The 25,347-nt window shown below is 37.8% G+C and overlaps 1 protein-coding gene across 2 annotated transcripts in view; it reads left to right on the top strand.

Moving 5' to 3' along the window:
* The window catches only part of SNCA (synuclein alpha), a 290,489-nt gene that overhangs the window by 11,023 nt on the left and 254,119 nt on the right, over nt 1-25,347 (top strand). The gene's annotated exons all lie outside the window — the stretch shown is intronic.

Below are 25,347 nucleotides of genomic sequence, written 5' to 3'. Positions count from 1 at the left end.
ATTATTCCTATTTAAAACTAAATACTTACCTATAAAATAAACCCTAAGATAGCTACAATATAACTAATAGTTACATTGTAGCTATCTTAGGATTTATTTTTATTTTACAGGCAAGTTTGTATTTATTTTAACTAGGTACAATAGTTATTAAATAGTTATTAACTATTTAATAACTACCTAGTTAAAATAAATACAAAAGTACCTGTAAAATAAAACCTAACCTAAGTTACAATTACACCTAACACTACACTATAATTAAACTAATTACCTACATTAGCTACAATTAACTACAATTAAATAAAATTATCTAAAGTACAAAAAAACAAACACTAAATTACAGAAAATAATAAAATAATTACAAGTTTTTAAACTAATTATACCTAATCTAATAACTCTAATAAAATAAAAAAGCCCCCCAAAATAATAAAAAGCCCTACCCTATACTAAATTACGAATAGCCCTTAAAAGGGCCTTTTGCGGGGCATTACCCAAAGTAATCAGCTCTTTTACCTGTAAAAAAAGTACAATACCCCCCCAACATTAAAACCCACCACCCACACACCCAACCCTACTCTAAAACCCACCCAATCCCCCCTTAAAAAAAAACTAACACTAACCCCTTGAAGATCACACTACCTTGAGACGTCTTCACACAACCTGGCCGAAGTCCTCCACGAAGCCGGGCGAAATGGTCCTCCAGACGGGCAGAAGTCTTCATCCAAGCCGGCCAGAAGAGGTCATCCAGATGGGCAGAAGTCTTCATCCAGGCGTCATCTTCTATCTTCATCCATCCAGCGCGGAGCGGGTCCATCTTCAAGACATCCGACGCAGAGCATCCTCTTCCAACGATCCAATCAGCCAATAGGATTGAGCTTGCATTCTATTGGCTAATTAGAACAGCCAATAGAATGTGAGCTCAATCCTATTGGCTGATTGTATCAGCCAATAGGATTGAACTTCCATCCTATTGGCTGATTGTATCAGCCAATAGGATTTTTCCTACCTTAATTCCGATTGGCTGATAGAATAGATCAGCCAATCGGAATTCAAGGGACACCATCTTGGATGACGTCACTTAAAGGTACCTTCATTCAGTCGTTGGATGTCGTTGGAAGTGGATGCTCTGCGTCAGATGTCTTGAAGATGGACCCGCTCCGCGCCGGATGGATGAAGATAGAAGATGCCATCTGGATGAAGACTTCTGCCCATCTGGAGGACCTCTTCTGGCTGGCTTGGATGAAGACTTCTGCCCATCTGGAGGACCACTTCGCCCGGCGTCGTGGAGGACTTCGGCCCGGTTGGGTGAAGACGTCTCAAGGTAGGGTGATCTTCAAGGGGTTAGTGTTAGTTTTTTTAAGGGGGGATTGGGTGGGTTTTAGAGTAGGGTTGGGTGTGTGGGTGTTGGGTTTTAATGTTGAGGGGGGTATTGTACTTTTTTTACAGGTAAAAGAGCTGATTACTTTGGGGCTATTTGTAATTTAGTTTAGAGTAGGGCTTTTTATTATTTTGGGGGGCTTTTTTATTTTATTAGGGGTATTAGATTAGGTGTATGTAGGGGTTTAATTATACCCACATCCTTTAAAAAGGCAGAATGACAAAATATATTTGATTTTGAGCCATTATTGTTGTTATCTTTTTAGCAAAATTAACATATTCCTTGATGGCAACTTCTTTGGCTTTGTTGTGTAGTATGAACTTTAAAAATATGATTTAACAATTTATAAAATGTATTTGGGATTTTTTTTTTCAAAGGGCGTTTTTTAGCGTAGAGAGCGTACACATGTGTATTATTGATATCCACTGAAAATGTCCCTTTTGCCTTCTGGGAATGGAATATCTAGACTGTGTGAGGGAAAGTTGTGGGCAAAGTTGTGCATGTTCTGTGGGTAAGGCTGTGGCCAAATAGGGTGGAGTCATGGGTATGCTGTGGGCAGGATTGGACAAACTATGGATAGGGTTGGCTATACAGTAGGCATGGTAAGTATGGTCTATGTGTAGTCTCTGGTTTAGTCCCTGGTTTCACTTTGGAAACTGTAATATTTTCCCTAAAGGGAAATCTGTGAGATGGACAATGAGACTCTGTTATTTTAAAACTTCTGATGTCCAATAAACAATGCTATAAATCAGAACATTCCACTGAAAAATTCTGTGGAAAATCTTTGCAAAATATTGAATTGATCAGAATAGGGTTTGGGAAGTTTTCAGCCGTAATATTATGGTAGCAAGATTGCTGTTCACAAAACTGTAGCTAGGATGTTACCAGAGGAAATCTTAGCACACTGCAATCCTAATGCATCTCAATTCAAAACATGTTTGATCAACATTATTAATCTATTCTTCTTCTTATTTTTTTGATAATTAATAATAATAATAATAATAATAATAGTCTCAGATAAAGGGCTAGATAACAAGTGGAAACATTGACGACTAAAATTTGACATATTTCTTCACTATTTAAACTATTAATATAATTTTAAAGGGACATAAAACAAGTTGGGATAGAGACAAAATATAATATGTACTTTAATTACTTTACTTGCAAATGTATACTGCAGTGCCTCACCATTAACCCTTTCTTTTAGGTTTCCGAATTGTAAAGCTCTAACTCCCCCCACACATTGCCTTCTATTACTTATCTATATCTATTGTTGTTTTGGTAGAATGCAGAAGTACACAGTGATTATCTGCTGGAGCATGCCTAGAAGTAGAAGAAGTTGAAATACAATGAATGTGTCTAAACACTGATAAGAGGAGTGGAGTAGACTGCTCCAGACCTCCAGACAGAAGTATTTTAGGTTATTTTTTAAAACAATTTTTTATGCAAACTATTTTTAATTAATTAGCCCCTTTAGGATATGCACAGATCTCAACCTGTATTATGGCACTTTAAAAAATACATCTGCGTCTTTGTAATCTTTGTTTTTTAATGTATCATTATATCTATCTAGTGATTATATTCAGCTAGATTACGTGTCTTGCGTTAGGCTTAAAAAGCAGCACTGGCTGGTCCCAACGCTGCTTTTTAACGCCTGCTGGTATTACGAGTCTTGAAGGTACAGGTGTACCGCTCACTTTTTTGGCCAGACTCGGAAATACCGCAAATCCACTTACGTCAATTGTGTATCCTATATTTTTAGTGGGACTTGCATAGCGCCGGTATTACGAGTCTGACCAAAAGTGAGCGGTACACCCTCTCCTGTCAAAACTGGTACCGCATTTTAAAGTCAGTAGTTAAGAGTTTTACACTACAACGCCGTAGCATAAAACTCTTAACTGAAGTGCTAAAAAGTACACTGTCACAAAAACCTCAGGATTCAGCTGCTAAGGAGTTAATTCTGTGTAGCTTGAACTCAAAAACAGTTATTTGTTTTCAAGAAGAATTGTAACTTGTGTTTTCTTTGAACTTTCCTAAATAGCCCACCAAATGTTAGTGTGTATGCATTGAGTCATAAAGTCACTGAAGCTCTTAGTCACAGAGATACACAGGATAAAGTTTATGGCTTAAGCTGTCAATAGAATGCCTGATGCAAAACAGGCCCTTCATTACAAAAACTGACCAGGTCACTGACAGGACATTGGTATATTATGTGCATATGTGTGTTAAAACTGTTATAACCGTAAAGGAAGGTAAATATGACAACCTATGGCATATTTGATATCAAACCGATTCTCCCAATAAAACTAAAAGGTTCTAGATATGTAAATATGGAAATTTCTTACCTAGCAGAAATTATACTGGATTGTATAATTTCAGGCAAGAAATTAGTCTATTGAAGGTCATAAAGACAGGGGGGTTTCTTAGCCCACCCAGGAGGGTGTGGTTCAGCAACCTGATCTCTGAAAAATAGGTTTAAGAATCTTATTTCTTAACAATAAGATTGTCATTCTTACAAGGGGAGCTGTTCTACAGAGTAAGGAGCCATCTTCTTCTGCCATTCCCCTGGCGCAGATCTTGAAGCTAGGAAAGTATTCAATTCTGTTTTTCTCCTTTTTATTTTAAAACACTGTTTGCGTGTGTAATTTTCTTTGTAACAACTTTTTATTAATAATGCATTGTGCATAATATTTTTGGCATAATAAATAATTCCTTTATTAAGTTTGGCCTTTGTCTAATAATTGAACCACGTTACTGAAAGAGACTGGAATATTAGAACTGTATAATTTAGGATATTTTCTGCTAAATTGTATGTCTAGAGTTAATGTGTAAAGTCTGGGTTTTTCCTTAGGATTTTCCCTTTAATAAATTTTAAGTTGTGGCAGTATTTGAGCTATAGGATTTATAGTTTACTGTGGGTGGCATTAAAAGGGAGTGTTGGCCATTTCTCTTACGTCTAGTACAGATTAAGGGAGTGCGGTTAACTCTTGCACCCACTAAACTGAATCACAAGCTTGCCTGGTGTGGCTAGATTGTGACCTATTGGTGGCCGAGAGGGGGGCTGATAACCCTTTCTGTACCAAATAAGTGACTGGCGCTGGGTTGGATAACCTTGGTTCGTCACATACACTAACACCCATAAACTACCTATTAACCCCTAAACCGAGGCCCTCCCACATTGCAAACACTAAAATACATTTTTTAACCCCTAATCTGCCAAACCGGACATCGCCGCCACTATAACAAATATATTAACCCCTAAACCGCCACACTCCCGCATTGCAAACACTATTTAAATATTATTAACCCCTAATCTGCCGGCCCTAACATTGCCGCCACCTACCTACATTTATTAACCCCTAATCTGCCGCCCCCAACATCCCTGCCACTATAATAAAGTTATTAACCCCTAAACCAAAGTCTAACCCTATCCCTAAGCCCACCTAACAAATATAATTTAAATAAATCTAAATAAAATGACTACAATTAACTAAATAATTCCTATTTAAAACTAAATACTTACCTATAAAATAAACCCTAAGATAGCTACAATATAACTAATAGTTACAGTAGCTATCTTAGGGTTTATTTTTATTTTACAGGCAAGTTTGTATTTATTTTAACTAGGTACAATAGTTATTAAATAGTTTTCAACTATTTAATAACTACCTAGTTAAAATAAAGACAAATTTACCTGTAAAATAAAACCTAACCTAAGTTACAATTACACCTAACACTACACTACAATTAAATTAATTACCAAAATTAAATAAAAATTAATTACAATTAAATAAAATTATCTAAAGTACAAAAACCCCCCACTAAATTACAGAAAATAATAAAGAAATTACAAGATTTTTAAGCTAATTACACCTAATCTAATCCCCCTAACAAAATAAAAAAGCCCCCCCAAAATAAAAAAGCCCTACCCTACACTAAATTACAAATAGCCCGTAAAAGGGTCTTTTGCGGGGCATTGCCCCAAAGTAATCAGCTCTTTTACCTGAAAAAAATTACAATTCTCCCCCAACATTAAAACCTACCACCCACACAACCAACCCTACTCTAAAACCCACCCAATCCCCCCCTTAAAAAAACTAACCCCCTGAATATCACCTTACCTGGAGACGTCTTCACCCAACCAGGCCGAAGTCCTCAACGAATCCAGGAGAAGTCTTCATCCAAGCCGGGCGAAGTGGTCCTCCAGATGGGCAGAAGTCTTCATCCAGAAGGAATCTTCTATCTTCATCCATCCGGCGCGGAGCGGGTCCATCTTCAAGACATCCGACGCGGAGCATCCTCTTCAAATGATGGCTAAACACAGAATGAAGGTTCCTTTAAATTACGTCATCCAAGATGGCGTCCCTTCAATTCCGATTGGCTGATAGAATTCTATCAGCCAATCGGAATTAAGGTAGAAAAAATCCTATTGGCTGATGCAATCAGCCAATAGGATTGAAGTTCAATCCTATTGGCTAATCCAATCAGCCAATAAGATTGAGCTGGCATTCTATTGGCTGTTCCAATCAGCCAATAGAATGCCAGTTTAATCCTATTGGCTGATTGCATCAGCCAATAGGATTTTTTCTACCTTAATTCCGATTGGCTGATAGAATTCTATCAGCCAATCGGAAGTGAAGGGACGCCATCTTGGATGACGTCATTTAAAGGAACCTTCATTCTGTGTTTAGCCGTGGAAAGAAGAGGATGCTCCACGTCCGATGTCTTGAAGATGGACCCGCTCTGCGCCGCATGAATGAAGATAGAAGATGCCGTTTGGATGAAGACTTCTGGAGGACCACTTTGCCCGGCTTTGTTGAGGACTTCGGCCCGGTTGGGTGAAGACTTCTCCCGGTAAGGTGATCTTCAAGGGGATAGTGTTAGGTTTTTTTAAGGGGGGATTGGGTGGGTTTTAGAGTAGGGTTGGTTGTGTGGGTGGTGGGTTTTAATGTTGAGGGGGGAATTGTATTTTTTTTTTACAGGTAAAAGAGCTGATTACTTTGGGGCAATGCCCCACAAAAGGCCCTATTAAGGGCTATTTGTAGATTAGTGTAGGGTAGGGCTTTTTTATTTTGGGGGGCTTTTTTATGTTGTTGGGGTGATTAGATTAGGTGTACTTAGTTTAAAAATCTTGTAATTTCTTTATTATTTTCTGTAACTTAGTGTTTGTTTTTTTGTACTTTAGAGAATTTTATTTAATTGTAATTAATTGTATTTAATTTAGGTAATTAATTTAATTATAGTGTAGTGCTAGGTGTAATTGTAACTTAGGTTAGGTTTTATTTTACAGGTAAATTTGTCTTTATTTTAACTAGGTAGTTATTAAATAGTTAATAACTATTTAATAACTATTGTACCTAGTTAAAATAAATACAAACTTGCCTGTAAAATAAAAATAAACCCTAAGCTAGCTACAATGTAACTATTAGTTATATTGTAGCTATTTTAGGGTTTATTTTATAGGTAAGTATTTAGTTTTAAATAGGAATTATTTAGTTAATGATAGTAATTTTTATTTAGATTTATTTAAATTATATTTAAGTTAGGGGGTGTTAGGGTTAGGGTTACACTTAGGTTTAGTGGTTAATAACTTTATTATAGTGGTGGCGACGTTGGGGGCAGCAGATTAGGGGTTAATAAATGTAGGTAGGTGGTGGCGACATTGGGGGTGGCAGATTAGAGGTTAATAAATATAATGTAGGTGTCGGCGATGTTGGGGTCAGCAGATTAGGGGTTCATAAGTATAATGTAGGTGGCGGCGGTGTCCAGAGTGGCAGATTAGGGGGTTAATAATATAATGTAGGTGTTGGCGATGTCGGGGGTGGCAGATTAGGGGTTAATAAGTGTAAGATTAGGGGTGTTTAGACTCGGGGTTCATGTTATGGTGTTAGATGTAGACATAACTTTAATTTTCCCATAGGAATCAATGGGGCTGCGTTAGGAGCTAAACACTGCTTTTTTGCAGGTGTTAGGTTTTTTTTCAGCATTGATTCCTATGGGGAAATTGTGCACGAGCAAGTTTAGCCAGCTCACTGCAAACGTAAGCAGCGCTGGTATTGAGGTGAGATGTGGAGCAAAATTTTGCTCATCGCTCACTTTTTTGCGGTTAACGCCGGGTTTCTAAAAATATGTAATACCAGCACTGTCTGTAAGTGAGCGGTTAGCATAAACTGCTTGTTAGCACTGCACAGCTTCTAACGCAAAACTCGTAATCTAAGTGTTAGTGTTTAATGCCCATATAATAGATTGTATTAATCTGTGTAAGTTTATGAGAAATATTATAACTCATAGTGTTAAACTGGGCTTTGTAAGAAAATCTAAATGTTTAGTCTAGATAAAAGATTCATCATTAAAGGGACATTTAAACACTTTGAGACAGTAATGTCAAATTATAAATTGTATATATATATATATATATATATATATATATATATATATATATATATATATATACTGTATATGATATATAGAACTAGACTGGCACCAGAAATTAATATTATATCCTGGTTATTGTCCACCTGTAGTTTCTTAGTAATAACAGGTGTGCAGTGCTGGGAGGTATAATTAAATTAAATACAGAGAACCAAAAAGAACGAACTACAACCTCCGGCTAGGGGTAGTTACCAAAAGTTACCCTCCCCTAGACTGTGTAGTTCAGTACACCCTTATCCCGCACTAACCATGTATAATTCAGTAACACAAATCAAGGCAGAAACAATGATATACAACTTAACCAAAATACATTTATTTTTCAACAAATTTCCACAAGCAGTTAAATTATGATAAGTCCACTGGACAATAATAGTGGCTACCCATTAAACTTACAGGGAGATCCCTATATGGCGTTAAACCAGAGTTGAATGACTCATCCAATGTTATCCTCTGTGTCCCATAACCTCTTGTATTGTTTTATATTCCACAAATATGGCCCTTTGAGTGAATTTTTCAATGTGCACCACCACGGCTATAATATTGGTTACTTGCAACTGTTAGCGTTATTTAACATACAGTTCTCTCCCGCAAGTTAGAGCCTCTTAAGCATGGGGTTAGTAAAGCAAAGCAGTGTTATACAGTCTTTTCTCAAAACCCTCTAGATTTGCACTTAAGGTAACGGAGTATAATTTTCGCCAAGGAGTAACGCCATCCACAGCGTGTTCAATTTAGCAGCATCTGACTATAATCTTACCCTCCTTCCGATCATCCGTGATTTGTGCACTGTCTCATACAGACTTACGTGGGGTCCCTGGTGCCACATCCCATAGTCTTCACCCAAGTTACTGTCATCATGGCCTATCGGTTTGGGAAATTATGTCCCGTGGAACTTTTCAATCTTGTTGCGTCTGCTACACGCATTTCACCCCAAACTTTGCACGGTGCTTCATCCGACTTGTTTCAGTGATGTAATTTCCTCTCATCATTCCTTTAAAGGGAAATTTCTTACCCTTCAGCCTATCGGGTGAATTTTAAACTATGTTTCTAATAAACTGCTTGCGGCGCTATTTTATGGCAATTTGATGCAAACATTTATGGAAAAAAATTATAAAAATAATAATAATAATAAATGGCAATGAAGAATTTGGACATTTTGCAGTACATAATAATTTATATACTCTTGTATTAATTATCGTCTACAATTAAAATCTTTTTCCTTGTGCTTAGAAAAAAGTTTCTAAGGTGGAAAACATTATCATCCTAGAAATGGGGCTAAATTTAACTCCTCATTCATCCCCCTTGGTTTTAGGGATCCCAGATTAAAAATCCACTTCCCTTCCTTCTGGAGTAGGACTTTATCTAGTTTCCCTTTCCTCTCTCCTAGGTCTACCAATTCCAGACCTCTAAATCTTAGTTCATCTTCATTGCTATCATGAGTCAGAAAGAAATGCCTTGCTACACTACTGTATTTTATGCAGTTATTTTTGATGTCCCTTTTGTGTGGTTTTATGCGCTCTCTCAATTCACAATAGGTTTTTCCCACATAGAATTTTGGGCAATTACATTGGAGCATATAAACTACCCCTTCGGGTCTGCATGTTATATGACCTTTTACTCTATGTTGATTTCCTTTATTATCATTGAACGTTTTCCCTTTCAGCATGTTCTCACAAACTGAGCATTTGTTGCATTTAAAATTGCCCTCTTGACTTTGTATTGAGAGATCCACATCACATCCTTCTTGCCTTTGAACATGCTAGATACTCTTTTATCTTTTAGATTTGGGGCCCTTCTAGGTGTAGCACTAGGCCTTGATCCTACCATTTCTGCAATTACAGGATCCAGGGTTAAAATATGCCAATGTTTCTGCAAGATTGAGACGAGATTAAACCACTAATCATTAAAGGTACTAATAAATCTAATTATTTTGTGTTTATTATCTATTTTGTTATTAAATAATAAAGTATCTCTATTGCTTTCTTTGGCCCTGCAATATGCCCTAGCTAGAGATTTCTTTGAGTACCCTCTTTCAAGGAAACTAGCTTGTAGATCTTTAGCTTCCTTTTTAAATTTAATTACATCTGTTCAATTTCTACAATGTCTTAAATATTGGCCCTGAGGTATATTTTTAATCAAACTTGGTAAATGATGGCTTTCCGCATGTAGTAGGGTATTACCTGCAGTACTTTTCCTAAAAGTTTCTGGGACTATTTTTATTCCATTTTTAGATAATTTTAAATCTAGGAAGGGTATCTCCTTAGTGATGTATTTATAGGTGAAGGTTAAATTAAATTTATTATTGTTAAGTTTTCTCATAAAGATTTACAGTTCTTCCTGGTTGCCCTCCCAGAACATTTTCACGTCATCGATGAACCTTAGCCATAACCCTATATGGCCTTGGTCATCAATGGATGCATCTTGAATGTATTATCTTTCCCATTCACCTAGATAGAGACAAGCATACGTTGGGGCACAGCTTGTGCCCATCACCGTTCCTCTAATTTGTTCATAATACTTCTTATTGAAAACAAAGTAGTTATGATTAAGAACAAATCTCAATAGTTTAATTATAAACTCTGTATGTTTGTCATATTTTTTACCCCTTCCACTAAGAAATTTGTTCATTACCATAATACCAGTTTCATGGGGGATCGAGGAATATAACGCTTCAACATCTATGGTTACCAATATTCTTTCTTGTTTAACATGTATCCCATTTAGTTTCTTTAAAACGTCCAAAGTGTCTTTTATATATGATGGTAAGGTAATAAAAAATGGATGCAAACAATAGTCTACATAACAGTAAAACCCACCCACCACCCACACAACCAACCCCCCAAATAAAATACTAACTAAAAAAACCTAAGCTCCCCATTGCCTTGAAAAGGGCATTTGGATAAGCATTGCCCTTAAAAGGGCATTTAGCTCTTTTGCAGGCCCAAAACCCTAACCGAAAATATAAACCCACCCAATACACCCTTAAAAAATCTTAACACTAAACCCCGAAGATTCACTTACCAGGAGAATTCTTCATCCAAGCGGCAAGATGTCTTCAATGAAACCAGCAGAAGTGGTCCTCCAGATGGGCAGAAGTGGTCCTCCAGACGGGCAGAAGTCTTCATCCAGACAACATCTTCTATCTTCATCCTTCCGGCGCAAAGCGGGTCCATCTTCAAGACATCTGACGCGGAGCATCCTCTTCAAACGACATCTTCTTCGTAATGAATATCTCTTTAAGTGACATCATCCAAGATGGCGTCCCTTAGATTCCGATTGGCTGATAGAATTCTATCAGCCAATCGGAATTAAGGTAGAAAAAATCCTATTTGCTGATGCAATCAGCCAATAGGATTGAGCTGGCATTCTATTGGCTGTTCCAATCCAAATATGATTTTTTTCTACCTTAATTCCGATTGGCTGCTAGAATTCTATCAGCCAATATAAGGGACGCCATCTTGGATGATGTCACTTAAAGAGATATTCATTACGAAGAAGACATCGTTTGAAGAGGATGCTCCGCTTCGGATGTCTTGAAGATGGACCCACTCCGCACAGGAAGGATGAAGATAGAAGATGCCGTCTGGATGAAGACTTCTGCCCGTCTGGAGGACCACTTCTGCCGGCTTCATTGAAGACATCTTGCCGCTTGGATGAAGATTTCTCCCGGTAAGTGAATCTTCGGGGATTAGTGTTAGGATTTTTTTAAGGGTGTATTGGGTGGGTTTATTTTTTAGGTTAGGGCTTTGGGCCTGCAAAAGAGCTAAATGCCATTTTAAGGGCAAAGCCCATCCAAATGCCCTTTTCAGGGCATGGGGAGCTTAGGTTTTTTTAGTTAGTATTTTATTTGGGGGGTTGGTTGTGTGGGTGGTGGGTTTTACTGTTGGGGGGGTTGTTTGTATTTTTTTTTACAGGTAAAAGAGCTGATTACTTTGGGGAAATTCCCCTGCAAAAGGCCCTTTTAAGGGCTATTGATAGTTTAGTTTAGGCTAGGTTTTTTTTTTTATTTTGGGGGTCTTTTTTATTTTGATAGGGCTATTAGATTAGGTGTAATTAGTTTAAAGATCTGTAATTTGTTTTTTATTTTCTGTAATTTAGTGTTTGTTTTTTTTGTAATTTAGCTAATTTAATTTAATTTATTTAATTGTATTTAATGTAGGGAATTTATTTAATTATAGTGTAGTGTTAGGTGTTATTGTAACTTAGGTTAGGCTTTATTTTACAGGTCAATTTGTATTTATTTTAGCTAGGTAGTTATTAAATAGTTAATAACTATTTAGTAACTATTGTACCTAGTTAAAATAAATACAAACTTGCCTGTAAAATAAAAATAAACCCTAAGCTAGATACAATGTAACTATTAGTTATATTGTAGCTATTTTAGGATTTATTTTATAGGTATTTAGTTTTAAAAATGAATAACGATGTCGGAGGTGGCAGATTAGGGGTTAATAAGTGTAAGATTAGAGGTGTTTAGACTCGGGGTTCGTGTTAGGGTGTTAGGTGTAAACATAACTTTTATTTCCCCATAGGAATCAATGGGGCTGCGTTACTGAGTTTTACGCTGCTTTCTGGCAGATGTTAGACTTTTTTTAAGCCGGCTCTCCCCATTGATTTCTATGTGGAAATTGTGCACGAGCACATATGACCAGCTCACCGCTGACTTAAGCAGCGCTGGTATTGGAGTGTGGTATGGAGCACAATTTTGCTCTACACTCACTTCTTGCCTTTTAGCGCCGGGTTTGCAAAAACCTGTAATACCAGCACTGCAGGTAAGTGAGCAGTTAGAAAAAACTGCTCATTAGCACCACACAGCTCCTAATGCAAAACTCGTAATCTGGCAGTTAGAATCTAAAATGATCCCAAGGGGTTTACAAATACGAAAAAGACCAGGGAATAATTTAAATGACCCTATGATAAGTGACTTCATAAAAAAATGGGAGGATTTTGCCAGTGATTGCTCCTTCAACTGGATAAAATTGATGAGAGATAAGAATGATCTTAGACTTAAAAAAAAGTACAGGAGGATATACAGAATTTAAATTTACAACTAGAGAAATGGCAGGGTGAGGAACAATATACCAAACTTATGGCAGCAGTTAAGAGTGAATTAAGAAAGATTCAAGAGGCAATTAAATTTAGGAAGAATCGTAAATTCCAAAGAGACTGGAATTATTACCAATATAATAAGGTAAATGACTTCACGCAAATATTCTCCAGTAGTCCAGATTCTGAGGCATCAGGAAGGGGTAATAGGAGACAGAGAAATACCTCTAATAGGAGGAATAGAAGAGGACCTTTTTAGAGAACAAGATGTCCCCCTCAAAAGAACAAGAAGAGGAGGTAGGAAAAGAAACCAATCAGCCCAAGGACAAAGCGAGATACCCTCTGAGGAACCAAAAGAAAATGTAATTACGACAGGAGACATCAAAGTACTGAATCTGTCACAAAAACAAATTACAAGTGATCAGACAAAAGTTCTTGAAAAGGGGCTTACCTTTGCGCCCACGAAAAAAATGTGACAAATCCACTGCCTATAAGGATGTCAACCTGTTTACAAGAAAAAATATTTTAGGCAAAACTCACCATGATAAAGTGCAGGCAGCCACTCTTAAAGTATTGGACATCTAATACTCAGGTACTTGAGGAGGATGACACTGAATCAATAGGTTTTAGCAATGTGGCTAAAAAATCAGAATTTATGCCAGCATTATCTACTGTACCCTCAGTCCATAACTTTGTCAAACTAGTTGAAAGGGACATCATAGAAATACTTTAAAATAATGGTATCTCTCTAGGGTTAGGGTGGTTTTTACTAGTTCTATCCAGCTGAAAAGAGTGTAGGAATGTCTTTTTGACGCATTTATCATAATTTGATATAAGTGTCTTGTAATTTTGCAAGAAATTTCAGATAGATCATTAAAAAGAATCCTTTCTGGAGTAAGGGTATTTTGTGTATCAATTATTTCACATGCTTGGTTATGGATTTGATCCCAAAAAGGACGAAGGACATCACACCCCCACCAAATGTGGAGCATAATGCCCTCATGGTCACAGCCCCTCCAGCACTTATTGCTGGCGTTGCGGAACATGTTTTTTTATTTGCTAGGTGTCAAATACCATCTGGTAATGCTTGTTATATTAGTTTGCAAGGTTGCTGCAGAGTGGGCTGATTTAGAAGTGGCTTTGAACCAAGATGTCCACTGTTTAAGTGAAATAGATTGAGTTAGTTCCCTTTCCAATTTTTTTGTATAACTAGGTTTTAGGGGAGAGATTAATCTAAGAAGGTTTCTATACATTATTGATATCACTTTTTTAGGAGTGTGTTGTTGAATGCATAAAGACTCAAAAACAATTAATGGTCTCAACAAGTCCTTTTTTGCCTTCTGGGTAAGAATTTAGTGTCTGACTTGGTGATAAAACAACCAGGGATTAAATTGAGTGAGGCCTTTTTCTAATAATGTTTGCCATTGTACTATATGACCTAGCTCTGAAATTGTGTGTATAGGAAAGAGATCCGACATTGAGACCGGGTCAGAGGTGTGCAAGCTCACTCCATAACTCTCTGTTGATAAGCCTTTGTTGGACAATAAAGTTGTAAATGGAGAATAAGGGGATGAGATAAGGAGATGTTTATTGCGGATAGTGGTCCAGTATGTCCAGGTTTCCTTTATGATTGGATATAAAGAAAATGTGTTTAATGATAATTTTTGGGGGGCCCAACATGATCCTCCCATATGAATTGTATTCATTAGGTGTGATTCTAGGTGGATGTTTCATTTAAATGTTTCATTTAAATAAATTCTATTTAGAGATATCGCCAATTTATATAGATAGAGATTTGGGACACCGAGGACCCCGTCTTCTCTATGTGTGTACAGTGTATTTCTAGCTACTCTTGGTGGCCTACGGTGCCAGATATATTTGTCTATGATCAATTGTAATTTGCGTACTTCTACTGTAGTACCTGGAATTGGGAGAGCTTGCATTACATTTAGTGCTTTTGGAAGAAGCATCATTTTAGATGCTGCTATTATTCCTAACCAAAAAATATTTTTTGGGAGCCAATTGAAGGTTAGGGCGATAAATTCAGTTTGTAACTGCCCATAGTTCAATTTACGTAAATCATCTATACTAGAAGTTAAAAATATTCCTAGGTACTTTAAGGCCTGTTTCTGAATTTGAGTATTGTTGCCGAATTGTGAGAACATCACTTGTTAAATTTATAAGATAAAGTTCAGATTTTAGGGCATTAATTAGAAAGTTGGATACTGTACTATATGTTTCCAATTCGGATTAGACTGTTGCAAGTGAGTGTAATGGAGACGTCAGAGTCATACGAATGTCATCTGCGAACATAGCTAATTTGTAGGTTTGATCTTGTATGTTGATTCCTACAATGTTTGGGTTTTTACGTAATCGTATAGCTAATGGTTCTAGGGATAGCACAAATAGAAGAGGAGACAATGGACATCCCTGCCTGGTGCCATTTCGTGGCCAATGGGCCGCCAGCAGGGAGGTGTCAATCAACCCAATCGTACTCGATCGGGTTGAATTGTGGCGATTCCTGTCCGCCTCATCAGATCAGGTGGACAGGGTTATGGAGCAGATTTCTTTAGACTGCTGCTTCATAACTGCTGTTTCTAGCGAGTCTGAAGACTCTCCAGAAACACGGGCCCGCACGCTCCGTACGGAGCTTGATAAATGGGCCTCATTGTCTTTAGCTTCTCTTTGGTGTACAAACCCCACTTGATCAGAATGAACTAAATTTGGCAAGAGTTGGTTTATTCAATAGAGAAATAGGTCTGAAATTTTCTGGGGTTTCCGGGGTTTTCCTGGCTTAATGAGGACCGAAATATGAGCTTGTAGCTTGAAATTTGATATATGGTTAAATTGTGCTAGGAGATGGGGTGTGAGTTGCATAGCGAATGTTTTGTAATATCGATTGGTGAACCCATCTGGGCCTGGGGCTTTATCTGGCTTTATATCTTTTATGGCTTCTAATATATCTCTACTTGTGATTGGAGATTCTAGAAACTCAATGTCGTTTGGACTTAACTTGGGCAAGGGTATATTTTCCAGGTATGCCTCACATTTTGTTTTATTTAGGTCCACTGATCTCTTAGGAAAGAGATTGTATAAATTATTATAAAACGATTGGAAGAGCCTACTAATAGTTTTCATATATTCTATTGTATTCCCTTTGCTCAAAGTAAGGGAATGGATGTAGGATCTTAAATTTTGTTTTTTTTTAGAGCTAATAATTTACCAGGTTTATTCCATTTTCCGTAATATTTTTGTTTTAAAAAAAACTTGTCTTTGAGATTCAATTTGTAAGTGGGCAGATAGTCTACTTCTCTTTTCTTTTAGGTTATCTATCAGAGTAAGATCATTTGGATTTAGTTTTAGCAGATAATCTGCTTCGGATACATCCTGAGCAAATTTGATATAGATTGCTAAAGTTTGTTTATGTTTGTGTGAGCTTATTTTAATAAATTCCCCCGTATGAAAGCTTTGTGAGCTTCCCAGATCATAGTGGACTTAGATTCCAGTATATCATTTATATTAAAATAGATGTCTAGCTGTTTTCTCAACTTCTCTAATATTGTTGGGTCTGACAGTAAGGAATTTTCTAATCTCCATACGAAAGGTTTGATTGGGATTGAAGGCCAGTGCATAGCACATTCTACCATGGAGTGATCTGACCATGAGGTATGTTTAATGTTAATTTGTTTAAATAAAGATAAAGTGATATGGTCGACTAATATATAATCTGTTCTCGAGTGACTTTTTCTGAGTTAAAGAAAAATGTGTAATCTTTCATATGTGGGTGTGCATACCTCCAAGCATTATGCAGGGTTAGGGTTTTGATATCTTTCCATATTAAATTAAGTGCTTTTTTATTTATGCGTATAAGAGGGTTTGAGCTATCTATGTTAGGGCCCAGCGGGATATTCCGATCCCCTGCAACTATAAGGGGGTCTTTACAAAGGTTAGTATTTTTTGTAGTAATTTGCAAGAAAAAAGTGTCTTGGCCTAGGTTGGGGGCATATAGATTGATTATAGTTACAGGTTTGCCAAACAACAAACCAGAGATGCCCATGTACCTTCCTTCTTTATCTCTTTCAATCTGCTAACCCCTTTTGTTTTTTTATTTACATTTGTGCTATGGAAATGCTGGGGAAAATGAGAGGAAAAGTATTTGGGGATTTTGTTGGCTTTAAAGTGAGTCTCCTGTAAAAGTAAAATTTCCCCACCTCTCTTTCGCATATCCAGTAAAGCCAAAGCCCTCTTATTCGGACAGTTAAACCCCTTTACATTTTGTGAAATAATGTGTATATTTTGAGAGTTAGAGTGTGACATAGTAGGAACAATGATCTACATTGAGAATGCTTTTGTAGTTTTGAAGCAGAATCTTCACAATAGTGAATAGTGTAATCCTTGAAAAACAAACAAAAATTGTACAGAACAAAACAGAAACAACATAGATAACAACAAACTGTACACAACTGGTGTACCTAACTGTACTAAGTATAGAAATACTAAGTAAAGGGGAGAACATTCCCCTAGTGGGCAATAAGTGCAATTTAAAAATGCAATATGCCTAAATATATATATGAATTAAGTTTTCCCTCAAGAGATAACTGCAATCTAGACATTTTTCAGTCAAGCATACAACCAAAGTTTCAGATAAGATTCAGAGTGATCATAACTTATTTTACTGAGTACTGCTTAACATTTTTTTAATTTGCATGGTGTGTCCCATGTGAGAAACAAAGGGAATCAGAGCAAACCTCAAGGGTTAATGTGCAACATAACAATTTAAACATCCAAGTTGAATTTCTTGTTTAAGCTAACTTACAGTACTACCTAGGGCACAAAGTACATTGATAATGAGCTATAACTTAGTATAGAGAGCAACAGCTAAATTACAGTATGTGTGAAAAGAACTTTAAACCTGTCACCGTCCGATGTAAATCTTTTAGATTTCTTTGCTGGAATTTGCTGCCATTAGGACCTTTGAGGTAGAGGGGGTGGACCTGTTCCATCTTTAACAGGAGAAGCTTGAATGTCCCATGAAGGGGATGGAGGCATTTTCTTCTCTGCAAATTTTCCCCACATCATCTGGGGAGCTGCAAATTATCCACCTGCCTTTCCACAAGATTTGCAGGTTGAATGGGTGGCCGTATCTATAAGGTGTTTTGAGTTTGTGCAGGTTGATGTTAAGAGGTCCCTTCTTTTTTTGCAAATTCCTGGGAGTTAAATCTTCAAAAAGTTGAACAAAATCAAATCAGTATTTTATTGGGTGTTTTTGTCTTTCTTTTTTCATTATTTCCCCTTTAATCGGAAAACTGGACATTTTGACAATTATGTCATTTGGAGGTTGGTCTCCCAGGGGTTTAGCTCACAGTGCTCTATGGAATCTATCTAGAGCTATGGTTGCATCTTCATCTGTATCGAGAAGATAGGTAAATAACCCTTGCAGATGTTGCTCTAGGTCAGCAGCCATTATTGTTTCTGGGATACCCCGGATTTGAATATTACTGTGACAGCTCCTATTTGCCAAGTCATCAATTTTATTTTCCATTTGTGTTATAGTGTCCTCTTGCTTAGATACTTGTGTATGGAGAAAGATTAAGTTAGAGCAAGCTTCACCACTCTTTGGCCCATATCTGAGATTTCTTTCTTGATATCTGATATCTCATCTCTGATACGCTGTGGAACTTGACTTACAAGTGTTGAAAAGACTTTTTTAGATGGCAAGGAAACCAAAAAGGGACAGAGATAGCTGTGTCCAGGTGTTTATCCTCAGCGTCCGAGGACAGCGATGAAGCCCTAAATCTAGTATCAGAGGGTCGAGACATTGCTTTAGAGGGAGTTTCTATATTTTTTTTAAAAATGTTGATGGAGGGGGTTGAAGAAACTGGTTTCCTTAACAGCTTGTCTGCTTTATTTCCTTTTTTTGGAGACATGCTGATAATGATTAGTTAAGTGATCGAGGATAATAACTCGTACAGCATACTGCTCAATGTCAAAGATAATGTGCAAGATGTTCTCCACGTGTGCAGGCTAGTCAGAATTATAAAGATAAGAGGCAGGGCCATCTTTAATATTGACTGGACCCTGGGCAAAAATTTTCTTGCCCCCCCACCCCCACCCCATGCAATTTCGCTCTCCACCCCAACATCCCAAAAAACAACTAAATCAATTTTTTTTTTTTTTTATTATTATTAGCCCAGCGGTAGATCATCCACTGCTGGGCTAATCATTTTTAAAAAATGACATAAATTGCAATATGTGAAACTGGACCTAATCAGTACTAATAAGTAAATACATATATAAATTCCTCCACTGTTGATTCATTTAATATTCTTTTGAATGTGATTCTGGTGTGAGGTTAGCTGGTTAAAGAGATTTAGGGCAACCAACAGGAGCAAAGCAAGGTAAAGACTGAGGAGGAAGCATGGAGGTGCAGACAAATATAAGTTTACTGACTAGAACAGCAGAACTACTATGGGAAGCTGTAAACTCTGAGACAGAGAGAAAATAAAAACTATAAAAATAAACCTTACATTAATGTGTGAAGTATCAGCATGACACTATACATCAGCCACAGCAGCACATGTCACTTCTTTGCAAGGAATAAGTTCCCTCTCACCCTGCACTAGACAATGCTGCATGTGGAGGGGCGTGTGTGCACTCACTTATTCTTCCCACTGACACCTTTCTACAAAGCACTGTTCCCCTAACAAACTTCAGTTAGTTGATCTTAGGGCCACAGCAAAAAGAGCAGGGCTAAGGGGACCAGCAGACTGGATGCTGTCTGTCCAAGGATGCATGGATACAGTGTGAGATGTGTCATACAGCCTCAAGACTGAAGAGAGCAGTGTATGCAGCTTCACAGATGCTCAAATCCTCACGTGCCTGCCGCTCCAGCTTTCTGCTGCATGCGCCTACAGTCAGCCCTACCCAGAAACAATCCCCAAAACCAAAGCAGTTACCTGGTAACAGTGCTAACCCCAGTAGGACCTTTTCTGATGCAGTGGGAATGGCTGGATGCCGAGTTAGGGTTTAGCATTCAGTGCTGCACAGTGCACATCTAAAACAGCACATGGCAATAGCTTGGCATGGCACATGACACCGGCACGGTCTGGCACAGTTTTTAAAAAAATAATAATATATAAACAGAGTACTTTTGACTGTGACAGTATTAGGACTGAATGTGTGTGTTCCCCATGTCCCATCAGCAGTCGGGTATGAACCATAAAAAAAAAAAAAATTTGGACTCTTGGGCCCCTCAACAGAGACTGGGCCCTGGGCAGCTGCCCCTTTTGCCCTGTGTTAAAGACGGCCCTGATAAGAGGCCTTATTTAAATATGCTGTCCAGGGCAGCCTTCACCAGGAATATTTACTGTATAGCTTCTGTTATGGTTTAGGGCCTAAGATTGATGGTTCCCTGCTTAGTCAAGCAAAGTTCATGAAGATATGAAAAGGCACCTCATTTAGTGTCAGTAATAGATATAGTTATCACTGTATGTGGAGATAGCGAGCTCTAGATATCAGTGACTTTTACATGTTCATTTCTGAAGCTGTCTAGCTTATAGAGAGGTAGTTTCCCTCATTTGGATTACAGGATCATTATTATGCATTCAGACCCCATAAACGCTCTGTTCACAGTGGTGTTTATATAGGCTTTAAGTGTGGAAAGCGTGGCTTATAGTGCTTCGGGGTAATTCTCAGCATGTAAAATATAAGAGCCTTCCATATAATAAAGCTTTAATTTAAAGTTTTCATCTTGTCAATGCGTATCAGGGATACTTTTTTCGGTTGTGTTAATTCTTGCATGTTTGAGGAGATAGTATCCTGCAGCTTGTCTGTTGTCAGCCAGGGTAAAAGCTGTTATTCAGCTGTGGTCTTCTGCCTATGCTACTGCGATGTGGCGTGGCGCCGCAAACTCCTGCAGCCTACCCACATGGCTTGATATGGCAATTTATGGCTCTCTCCGGAGTTAACTCACTTTCCCCTTAACCAGGTTATGCCAAAGAAATCACAACATCATCAGGTTGTGGTTACTGGTCAATTCCGGTAGTTTAGAGGTGTTAGGCTTTGGTTTCTGTGTATAATGCCATACAGGGAGTCCAGAGCTCACAGAAGTGCAGCCATCTCCCTCGAGCGCTGGCTACACCCCCCTAACCCACATTTTTTGATATGTACATATATGAACTGGGTATTTGAGCTTTTCTGATTTTTCCAGATCACTTATATGTTGAAACTTGTTGTGCATTCATATATACATCTATATATATATATATATATATATATATATATATATATTATTGTTTGTTTGTTTTTTGCATTAGAAACAGCCTTTACCAGCGCTATCCCATCCCTTTTCCCAAACATTGTACCCTTGCAAAGTATAGTGAGATTGGGGATCCCTCTGTACTGAGCCTAGGGATTCAGCTGCAGGTTTTGGGTGTCCTTTTGCCTTAGCATCAGTGTACATTTTTTTCCACTTTAGTGTGGATGCTCTTTCTTACACATATATTCATATATATTTACACTTTGCTGCCCATCGCTGCTCGACTTACCCTCTTTGCTTCGCTAGGTTCTCTGCCGTGTCTCACAGCATAAGAACCTGGAAGCACGCTCTCTCATAAGCGCAAAGCTTCCCTGAAATGAGTGGAGCGCTCCACTCGTAAATTGGCCCTTAGTGTTTACTGTCCCTTCAAGGTCTCTGGGGATTTTTGTAGATTGTGTCTACAATAAGCTTTTCAATAGGAGTAGAATCTACTATGTATAGAAATATAAACAGGTCAATCTATTGTTCCCTCTCTTCTAACATTATAAGAAAATCAATTAAGAAAAGTGTTAAACACTCTGTAAATGGATCCTTGAACAAATGCATTAGGTTTATATAAATGATCTCCTTTCATTGCAAATCAATAAAATTAAATGCTTTAACAGTGTAGATTCATTAAAGGACGTTGTACATGAGAATAGTAGCTGTAAAATTGGTCAGGTCCAGGAGCTTTTTATGAGATTCGTAAAAAGGAAAGGTTCCATTGAAATCTTACTGCCAAAGAGGTGATCGCTACATTCTTAGGTTGATAATCAGCGTATTATTAAGATGTTAGTGGGAGCCTCTAGTATTGCGACCTATCATGGCCACACCCTGGATTATTATTATTTTTTTACATAAAATCATACGGCCAGATTACGAGTTTTGCGTTATGAGCTGTGCGGTGCTAACGTGCAGTTTTGTCTCACCGCTCACTTTCCTACAGCGCTGTTATTACGGGTTTTACAAACCCAGCGTTTAAAGGCAAGAAGTGAGCGTAGAGCAAAATTGAGCTCCATACCGCACTCCAATACCAGCGCTGCTTAAGTGAGCGGTGAGCTGGTTGTACATGCTCGTGCACGATTTCCCCATAGACATCAATGGGGAGAGCCGGCTGAGAAAAAGTCTAACACCTGCCAAAAAGCAGCGTAAAACTCAGTAACGCAGCCCCATTGATTCCTATGGGGAAACACATTTTATGTTTACACCTAACACCCTAACATGAACTCTGAGTCTAAACACCCCTAATCTTACACTTATTAACCCCTAATCTGCCGCACCCGACATCGCCGACACCTGCATTATACTTATTAACCCCTAATCTGCCGCTCCGGACATCGCCGCCACCTACATTATATTTATTAACCCCTAATCTGCTGCCCCAACATCGCCAACACCTACATTATATTTATTAACCCCTAATCTGGCGTCCTAAACGTCGCCGCCACTATTCTAAATTTATTAACTCCTAAACCTAAGTCTAAACCTAACCCTAACACCCCCTAACTTAAATATAATTAAAATAAAAATAAATAAAACCTAAAATTATTACCTAAATAATTCCTATTTAAAACTAAATACCTATAAAATAAACCCTAAACTAGCTACAATATAACTAATAGTTGCATTGTAGCTAGCTTAGGGTTTATTTTTATTTTACAGGCAAGTTTGTATTTATTTTAACTAGGTAGAATAGTTATTAAATAGTTATTAACTATTTAATAACTACCTAGCTAAAATAAATACAAATTGACCTGTAAAAAAAAAACCTAACCTATGTTACAATAACACCTAACACTACACTACAATTAAATCAATTCCCTACATTAAATGACAATTAAATAAATTAAATTAGCTAAATCCCCCAAAAAACACTAAATTACAGAAAATAAAAAACAAATTACAAGACATTACAAGACATTTAAACTAATTACACCTAATCTAATAGCCCTATCAAAATAAAAAAAGCCCCCCCCAAAATAAAAAAAAACCCTTTGCCTAAAACTAAACTATCAATAGCCCTTAAAAGGGCCTTTTGTGGGGCATTGCCCCAAAGAAATCAGCTCTTTTACCTATAAAAATTTTTACAAACAACCCCCCAACAGTAAAAGCCACCACCCACACAACCAACCCCCCAAATAAAAGCCTAACTAAAAAAACCTAAGCTCCCCATTGCCCTGAAAAGGGCATTTGGATGGGCATTGCCCTCAAAAGGGCATTTAGCTCTATTGCTGCCCAAAGCCCTAACCTAATAATAAAACCCACCCAATATACCCTTAAAAAAATCCTAACACTAACTCCCGAAGATTCACTTACCAGGAGAAGTCTTCATCCAAGCGGCAAGATGTCCTCAACGAAGCCAGCAGACGTGGTCCTCCAGACGGGCAGAAGTGGTCCTCCAGATGGGCATCTTCAAGACATCCAACGCGGAGCATCCTCTTCTTCCGACGGACTAACAACAAATGAAGGTTCCTTTAAATGATGTCATCCAAGATGGCGTCCCTTAGATTCCGATTGGCTGATAGAATTCTATCAGCCAATCGGAATTAAGGTAGACAAAAATCCTATTGGCTGATTGGATCAGCCAATAGGATTGAACTTCAATCCTATTGGCTGATCCAATCAGCCAATAGTATTGATCTCGCATTCTATTGGCTGTTCCATTGGCTGTTTTAAGGGCTATTGATAGGTTAGTTTAGGCTAGGGTTTTTTTTATTTGTGGGGGGGGGGGCTTTTTTATTTTGATAGGGCTCTTAGATTAGGTGTAATTAGTTTAAATATCTTGTAATTTGTTTTTTATTTTCTGTAATTTAGTGTGGGTTTTTTGTGATTTAGCTCATTTAATTTAATTTATTTAATTGTATTTAATGTAGGGAATTGATTTAATTGTAGCGTAGTGTTAGGTGTTATTGTAACATAGGTTAGGTTTTATTTTACAGGTTTGCATTCATTTTAGCTAGGTAGTTATTAAATAGTTAATAACTATTTAATAACTATTCTACCTAGTTAAAATAAATACAAACTTGCCTGTAAAATAAAAATAAAAAAGAATTAAAAACAGAGGCGCCACCATGGCCTAATATCGCCAGTACAGGGATAATGAGCAGATATTAGAGAATGTGAATACTCACAAACATAAAGAACCCCACTGGTGCTAGTAGAGCAGACTGACACTTCTCAGTGGTTCAGCACACTGTATCCAAAGCGCAGAGACAGTCAGATATCCTCTGACACTCCCATGTATATGTGCCTATGGATAAAGGAAAAAGCAACACGACATGGCCCAATATCATCAAGACAGGGGGAAAATATATCCAATTGCTTGGATATATTTTCCCCCTGTCTTGATGATATTGGGATATTGTGATTAGGGCCATGTTGGGAGGGGCAGGGTTACACTGGGCCATGATGTTGTGTCTAGTCAATCAGTGGGGGTGTCTATGCTGTTTGTTTCAGTGCATGATTTGTCTATAGACAGGACTAATGGACATTCTGCTAATAGTGACATTGTTTAACAGTTGTTATCTGATAAAGCCAAAGCCAATTAGGGACAAAAAGGTAGCAGTGTTAGCTTTGATAAGTGAGCAGGGTTATATCAAGTTCTGAGAATAAGGAATCACTCAATTTTTAAAGATAAATTGCATGAAAGGAGGCATAATAATAATTAAATCATTCTAAATATATTAAGTTTTTTTATTATGCATAACTAAGCACTGTATATAACAATCTTTAGGGGCCTATTTATCAAAGGTCTTGTGGACCTGATCCGACAGTGCGGATCAGGTCCGCAAGACCTCGCTGAATGAGGAAAGCAATACGCTCTCCGCATTTAACATTGCACCAGCAGCTCACAAGAGCTGCTGGTGCAACGCTGCCCCCTGCTGACTCGTGGCCAATCGGCCGCCAGCAGAGAGGTGTCAATCAACCCGATCGCACTCGATCGGGTTGAATTCCGGCGATTCCTGTCCGCCTCATCAGAGCAGGCGGACAGGGTTATGAAGCAGCGGTCTTTAGACCGCTGCTTCATAACTGCTGTTTCTGGCAAGTCTTCAGACTCGCCAGAAACACAGGCCCACAAGCTCCGTTTGGAGCTTGATAAATGGGCCGCTTGGTGTTTACTGTCCCCTACATAAAATATAATCTTTAAAAAAAAATATCCTTAAATTAGTGCATAATTATGTATAAAATAAAATATAAACAT

The sequence above is a fragment of the Bombina bombina genome, chromosome 2 (genome assembly GCF_027579735.1).
Source record: "Bombina bombina isolate aBomBom1 chromosome 2, aBomBom1.pri, whole genome shotgun sequence".
Lineage (NCBI taxonomy): Eukaryota > Metazoa > Chordata > Amphibia > Anura > Bombinatoridae > Bombina > Bombina bombina.
Note: the sequence above shows the minus strand (reverse complement) of the source record. Positions and strands in the feature narration are given on the sequence as shown.